Source organism: Procambarus clarkii, chromosome 25 (assembly GCF_040958095.1).
Source record: "Procambarus clarkii isolate CNS0578487 chromosome 25, FALCON_Pclarkii_2.0, whole genome shotgun sequence".
NCBI classification, from domain to species: domain Eukaryota; kingdom Metazoa; phylum Arthropoda; class Malacostraca; order Decapoda; family Cambaridae; genus Procambarus; species Procambarus clarkii.
This window is the reverse complement of record NC_091174.1, coordinates 43,490,380-43,498,509: the sequence shown is the minus strand read 5'-3', so window position 1 is coordinate 43,498,509 and position 8,130 is coordinate 43,490,380. Positions and strand designations below refer to the sequence as shown.

General features: G+C 41.7%; 1 long non-coding RNA gene across 1 annotated transcript in view; it reads left to right on the top strand.

The window, feature by feature from the left end:
• Nucleotides 1-7,890, top strand: part of LOC138368416 (uncharacterized) — a 10,858-nt gene extending 2,968 nt beyond the window's left edge. The window contains exons 2-3 of the long non-coding RNA XR_011229596.1: nt 3,227-3,344; nt 7,583-7,890. This is a non-coding gene — a long non-coding RNA (uncharacterized lncRNA). The remainder of the gene's footprint in view (nt 1-3,226; nt 3,345-7,582) is intronic.
• Nucleotides 7,891-8,130: the final 240 nt, after the last annotated feature.

Here is an 8,130-nt window from a genome sequence, read left to right as displayed (position 1 = left end):
TTACCAAATCACCTCATTCTTAGGGGCACACGTGAGGAACACAAATGCGAACAAGCCAGAATGGTCCCCTGGACAATATGCAACTGAAAACTCACACCCCAGAAGTGACTCGAACCCATACTCCCAGAAGCAACGCAACTGGTATGTACAAGACGCCTTAATCCACTTGACCATCACGACCGGACAAAATGAGGTTGTAACGGTTCTATTGTTACGTAAAGTATGGTGACAAATAAACACAGACACTAAGATACTATATATATATTTGGTCGAATATACAGAAGTACACCGGTGATACTTTGGTGTGAGTTGAGCGCACTGAGCGTCGGTACAGTATCTCGCAAGTGTCTGCTCTAGACCACACTTGAAAGTAGACTCTGGTTAGTGTTTGCTATTCTGCTGCTTATATGCTTGGGCAACACCTCACCGTGTTGCCCGGGCAACACCTCACCGTGTTGCCCGGGCAACGCCTCACCTCATTCATCTCCAAAGGTTGACAGGAATATTAACAATGGAGCGAGTATATTATTGGGATAATCTACTCGCTACAGAACTCCCCCTCCCAGGGGATGAAAGGAAAAATACTTGATCAAGGAACTTAGCTGGTCGGTGAATTGTACGCCCTGCTCGCGTTACATAACCATCAAAGTTAACTTCCTCCTCTTCCCTGATGTCATCTAACTGGGGTCGTAGGGTGGGAGGTCGCACAGGATCAGGTTGTGGTGCGGCTGGTAACTGGGGTTGTAGGGTGGGAAGTCGTACAGGATCGTCCGTTGTCGTAGGTGGCGGTGCTGCTGGTAACTGTGGTCGAAAAGTGAACTGCGTAGTCGGCGGATGTGTCTCTGGATTTAGCAGTGTCGCAGACGTTGAGACGAAGCCTGGAGCAGAGCAGAGAGCTGAGTGAGGCCGGAGTCGTGGAGCTCTATGTGGGAGAGCGTGGCGGCTCGATTGAGAATTGTGAGTGACTAAACTCGGGGAGCGAGAGCGTGGCGGCTCGATGCGGTCGTAGTCTGTTGATGTAGCGTCTTGGGTTGATTAGGAATGTACACGCCGAGTACTACATTGTTGACTGTGGAAATTGTAGTCTGGTACCAAAAGATGTAGGCAGTGTGTGGACAAGCTCGATGTAGCAGGAGAGAAGAATGTGCATAATTGTTGCGTCCTTGGGTCGTTGGAGCATTTAGATCCGGGGCGGATGGGCTCGGGCACCAGGACAATAGGAGGTAATGTAGGCACGTAGTTAGGTAATCACATCTAGAGCTGAATTGTCCTGAAGGCGACGAAGTGTCGGAAACGCAAGCTGTAAGTCCTGTACTGCGCAAAGGGCTTGAGTCGGCCGAGTATCAAAATGCAGTGAACGTGTAGATGAATCTGATGACAGAGCAGCTGTCGTGGGCGCAGGACAAGCAGTGGCCTGGCAGCGACGGAGAGTCGGCAGGACAAGCTGTAGATCCAACATGATGTAATCATTGATGAGGCTGTCAGATGAGTGAGTAACGATCGTGGAGCAGCAAGCCGTAGTAGATGAAAATGCAGAGATGGACGCGATGAAAATCATAGCTGTGGCGAGGGTGTTGGCAGTGTTCCATCACAGCAAACAGTAGCAGTAGAGGTCCAGTGAGAGACCATGTTGTAGTCCATCGTGGCTGGGTATCGTCGAAACTCTCTGGGGTCACCAATGTAACAGTTCTATTGTTACGTAAAGTATGGTGACAAATAAACACAGACACTAAGATACTATATATATATTTGGTCGAATATACAGAAGTACACCGGTGATACTTTGGTGTGAGTTGAGCGCACTGAGCGTCGGTACAGTATCTCGCAAGTGTCTGCTCTAGACCACACTTGAAAGTAGACTCTGGTTAGTGTTTGCTATTCTGCTGCTTATATGCTTGGGCAACACCTCACCGTGTTGCCCGGGCAACACCTCACCGTGTTGCCCGGGCAACGCCTCACCTCATTCATCTCCAAAGGTTGACAGGAATATTAACAATGGAGCGAGTATATTATTGGGATAATCTACTCGCTACAAGGTGATAGCCGAGGCTATTTGAACCACCCCACCGCCGGCACTCGGATAGTTATCTTGGGCATAGCATTTTACCAAATCACCTCATTCTTAGGGGCACACGTGAGGAACACAAATGCGAACAAGCCAGAATGGTCCCCTGGACAATATGCAACTGAAAACTCACACCCCAGAAGTGACTCGAACCCATACTCCCAGAAGCAACGCAACTGGTATGTACAAGACTGCTATGCCCAAGATAACTATCCGAGTGCCGGCGGTGGGGTGGTTCAAATAGCCTCGGCTATCACCTCATTTTGTCCGGTCGTGATGGTCAAGTGGATTAAGGCGTCTTGTACATACCAGTTGCGTTGCTTCTGGGAGTATGGGTTCGAGTCACTTCTGGGGTGTGAGTTTTCAGTTATATATATATATATATATATATATATATATATATATATATATATATATATATATATATATATATATATATATATAATATTTTATATATCCTGCCTGAAATGCTGCGTGTACTAGTGGCTTTACACGATAGTTCTTATAAAGATAGCATTTTGTGGTTATTCTCTATATCTGGTTCACCTAACAGTAAATAAGTACCTGGGAGTTAGACAGCTGCTATGGGCTGCTTCCTAGGGATGTGTGTGTGTGTTTGTATTCATGTTGAATTTTACAAAGTAGGAAGAGATGTTTGTAAAAAAAAAAAATCAAATATTTTTGAAAGTATAAGTAGATTTGATATTTTTCTTTAATTGTTTATGTCTGCTGTCTCGCCTCCTTTATAAAATGGCATCATTCTTGCTTTTTTAAGGATATCAGGAAAAGTAAGGCACTCCAGAGATTTGTTGACTCCTTCCTAGTGTTGCCTAGCCCAGCCCAGCCTAGACAAGGCAGGCTGGGCATCCTAGCCTCACGCAGCTTAGCCCCCACCTACATGTAGCATCCCAGTCCATCCTAAGTGATCATTACCTTACTGGCTGTGTTTTCTCTTCAGCCCTGAATGTAATGTGGTGGAACATAAGCAGATACATATCAGGTCTTAGAGAATCTGTACTTCATACATTTCTTAATAATGTCTCACAAATATTTAAATAATTAAACAAAAATTGTATAATAACTTCATATTATTCTTGCAATTTATTTTTGCATTTTTTTTTATACAAAATTTACATTTTAAAAGATTACCTCTATTTTTAGATTGATGACTTGAAGACTACAGTGCCATCCACAGCAAATCATGGTCTTTAAAATATCTCCTAGCAATGACGAGACCAATTTTCACAGAGATCAAATTTTTGCTAAGCAGTAGTCACAGGTAAATATATATTATATATATAATATTATATATATAAAATTAACTACTTCATTGCTCAAAGCACCTTTAGACATTCTGAGAGTTGTGCTATTTTATTAAAAAATTAATTAGGCTATATTTTAATGTTTTGTAATGTTTTCATTACTTTTTTTGTTTTGAAATATAAATTGTTGAGTTTTGAAACATTTTGACATTAACTATACCTGAATATTTATAAACAAAAAAATACCAGAACTCTGTCCTTGACAATTGCACTAAGAAGTCTTTGCCAAAATCAGGTGCTCAGTGCAGTAGTTAAAAACTTAAAAGTTGTACCACCTCTGGTGCAAGATTAGGGACCCATAGCCTCAGAGAAGAAAATAGAGAGTACTCAGAGAAGGCCTTGAATAATAGGCAGGCTGTTTGTGTGTGTTTCGACGGTAAGCTTGCTGACACCAAATGTAGTTACCTAAGTGTAGTTACAGGATTAGAGCTACGCTCGTGGTGTCCCGTCTACCCAGCACTCTTTGTCACATAATGCTTTGAAACTACTGACGGTCTTGGCCGCCACCACCTTCTCACTTAACTTGTTCCAACCGTGTACCACTCTGTATGCGAAAGGAAATTTTTTTATATTTCTTTGGCATCTTTGTTTAGTTAGTTTAAATCTATGACCTTTTGTTCTTGAAGTTCCAGGTCTCGGGAAATCTTCCCTATCGATTTTATCAATTCCTGTTACTATTTTGTACATAGTGATTTTATCACCTCTTTTTGTTGTCTTCTAGTTTTGGCATATTTAATGCCTCTGACCTCTCCACATAGCTCTTGCCCTTTAGTTCTGGGAGCCACTTAGTAGCATGTCTTTGCACCTTTTCCAGTTTGTTGATGTGCTTCTTAAGATATGGGCACCACACAACCGCTGCATATTCTAGCCTTGGCCGAACAAAATTCGTGAACAATTTCTTTAGTATTTCGCCATCCATGTATTTAAACGAAATTCTGAAGTTAGAAAGCGTGGCATAGGCTCCTCACACAACGTTCTTTATGTGGGCCTCAAGTGATAGTTTTCTATATAGAATCAACCCTAGACCTCTTTCTTTTATCAGAATTATATAAAGATTTCTCACATAATTTGTAGGTTGTGTGGGATCTATGTTCTATTCCACATTCCATAACATGGCATTTATTCACATTAAATTTCATTTGCCAAGTGGTGCTCCATATATTTATTTTGTCCAGGTTTTCTTGAAGGGCATGACAATCATCAAAATTTCTTATCCATCCCATTATCTTAGCATCATCAGCAAACATGTTTATATAATTCTGTATTCCAACTGGTAGATCATTTATGTAGACAATGAACATTTCTGGTGCATGTACTGTGGTACTCCACTTGTGACACTTCTCCAGTCCGATTGCCTCTGATTACTGCCCTCATTTTTCTATCAGTCAGAAAATTTTTCATCCATGTTAGAAGCTTACCTGTCACCCATCCAAAATTTTCTAGTTTCCAGAACAACCTCTTATGTGGAACTCTGTCGAAAGCCTTTTTTATGTCTAGATAGATGCAGTTGATCCAACTACCTTTTTCCTTTAAAATCTCTGTGGCTCAATCATAGAAACTGAGTAAATTCGATACACAGGATCTTCCAGATCGAAAACAATACTGTCTGTGTGATATTATATAATTTCTCTCCAGGTGTTCTACCCATTTAGTTTTTATTATTTTTTTTTTTTCAATCTTTTCACTGTTACACTTGTCAATGATTCAGGTCTATAACTGAGAGGGGTGGGGTCTTCCCTGTTGCCACTTTTGTAGATTGGAACTATGTTAGCCTTTTTCCACATGTTTGCTATGACTCCTGTACACAGGGATGCCTGAAAGATCAGGTGAAGTGAAAGGCTGAGCTCAGGTGCACATTCTCTCAGAACCCATGGTGAAACTCCATCTGGACCAACTGCTTTGTTCTTACTTAGCTCCTTTAGCATATTTTCCACTTCATCTCTAGACACCTCTATACGCTCTATGATGTTCTCAGAAATTCTTATTGTGTCTGGTTCTCTTAAGATTTCATTTTGTATAAACACACTTTGGAACTTTTGGTTTAATGTTTCACACATTGCATTATCATTTTCTGTGAATCTGTTTCCTATTTTCAACCTCTGGATATTATCCTTTACCTGCAATTTGTTGTTTATGAATTTGTAGAATAGGCCCAGTTCTGTTTTACATTTATCCATTATCCCTTTTTAAAAATTTCTTTCTGCCTCTCTCCTTACTGCTGTATAGTTGTTTCTCGCATCTTTGTATCGCTGGTATGATTGGGGGTTTGGCTTCTTTCTATGTTGATACCTGCTTGATGGGGTTCTGCTCTTCTACTCCCCAAGCCCGGCCCGAGGCCAGGCTCGACTTGTGAGAGTTTGGTCCACCAGGCTGTTGCTTGGAGCGGCCCGCAGGGCCACATACTCACCACAGCCCGGCTGATCCGGAACTTCTCTTAGAAAACAGTCCAGTTTTCTCCTGAAGATGTCCACGGTTGTTCCGGCAATATTTCTTATAGTCGCTGGGAGGACGTTGAACAACCGCGGACCTCTGATGTTTATACAGTGCTCTCTGATTGTGCCTGTGGCACCTCTGCTCTTCACTGGTTCAATCTTGCATTTTTTTCCATATCGTTCACTCCAGTACGTTGTTATTTTACTGTGTAGATTTGGGACCTGGCCCTCCAGTATCTTCCATGTGTATATTATTTGGTATCTCTCTCATCTCCTTTCTAGAGAGTACATTTGGAGAGCTCTGAGACGATCCCAATAATTTAGGTGTTTTATCTCGTCTATGCGTGCCGTATATGTTCTCTGTATTCCCTCTATTTCAGCAATCTCTCCTGCTCTGAAGGGGGGAAGTGAATACTGAGCAGTACTCGAGACGGGACAACATAAGTGACTTGAAGAGTACAACCATTGTAATGGGATCCCTGGATTTGAAAGTTCTCATAATCCATCCGATCATTTTTCTGGCCGACGCAATATTTGCTTGGTTATGCTCCCTAAACATTAGATCGTCGGACATCATTATTCCCAAATCCTTGACATGCTGTTTTTCTACTATGGGAAGATTCGATTGTGTTTTGTACCCTGTATTATGTTTCAGATCCTCATTTTTGCCATACCTGAAATTTATCACTGTTAAACATCATGTTATTTTCTGCTGCCCAATCAAAAACTTTGTTGACATCTGCTTGTAGTTTTTCAATGTCTTTCATTCCATTTTTGTGTCTTTTGGTCTGTGGCCCTCTCTCAATTTCTGTTGAACCAATCCTGTTTTCTGGCCCTGCATCTCTGTTTTGGTATGAATGTTTGTGTGCCTTCATTGTATATTTTGCAAAATTTGGCATACATTTAATTTACTTCCCTGTCTAGCAACAAGTCTGCCTAATTACTTATTACAAAAAATTTGAAGTTCCCCATAGTGACCTCTCTCTCTTGAAATCAAGTTTATCAACTGTTTCAATGTCCCCATTATCTGTGTGTGTGTGTTTGGAGGCTAAGCTTGCTGATACCATGTGTGTGTGTGTTTGGAGGCTAAGCTTGCTGATACCATGTGTGTGTGTGTTTGGAGGCTAAGCTTGCTGATACCATGTGTGTGTGTGTTTGGAGGCTAAGCTTGCTGATACCATGTGTGTGTGTGTTTGGAGGCTAAGCTTGCTGATACCATGTGTGTGTGTGTTTGGAGGCTAAGCTTGCTGATACCATGTGTGTGTGTGTTTGGAGGCTAAGCTTGCTGATACCATGTGTGTGTGTGTTTGGAGGCTAAGCTTGCTGATACCATGTGTGTGTGTGTGTGTGTGTTTGGAGGCTAAGCTTGCTGATACCATGTGTGTGTGTGTGTTTGGAGGCTAAGCTTGCTGATACCGTGTGTGTCTGTGTTTGGAGGCTAAGCTTGCTGATACCATGTATGTGTGTGTGTGTGTGTGTGTGTTTGGAGGCTAAGCTTGCTGATACCGTTTGTGTGTGTGTGTGTGTGTTTAGAGGCTAAGCTTGATGATACCATGTGTGTATTTGGAGGCTAAGCTTGCTGATACCATGTGTGTGTGTGTGTTTGGAGGCTAAGCTTGCTGATACCATGTGTAAATACATAGCCAAATGGCAATATTTATTATGTCTATACAAAAAGAAGACATCCACTTTATTTTTTTTCTCTCCTTTGTTTCTATGTGGATTTTGTTGTGACTAATGATTCTCCTCCTTCCCATCAACAGGTCTTCCTCACTGGGCTTGCTCGGCTTTTGTGTTACTGTGAGGGTGCCATCATCGTTTACCCTTCAAGACTGACTCATGCTGGCATTGCATTTGTGGACTTCCCTTCACAGTAAACAGTCCTTCTCCATATGGTGATTGTCCAGGGCAAGCAGGGTGTGACTGCCATCTTGGAGAAGCAGGGTCTTTTAATATGAAGAATCTTCCGTCTTCTCTACTTACGCCAGCTTGTGCCGGCCTTGCATTCTTGTTACTTCATGGCCCTTGGGCCTTTTTTATTTATTTTACATAATAAATTTTTTTATTAATACCCGTGTTTCACAAGAGATCCTTTACATTTTAAGCACCAATTGTATTGACTAATGTACGTCTTGTAACCTTTAAGACATAAATAGACAAGACATAGATAAATGAGTGAATAATACTGAGTGACTAGGTTTGGGCCGGGAACATAGTACAGTGTCTGGCTTTGGAAGAATGCCTACTGTTTTAGAAACCTTATTGCCATGATCATAATCGTATGGGTTAAAAAGCATTTGTTGTCACTCCT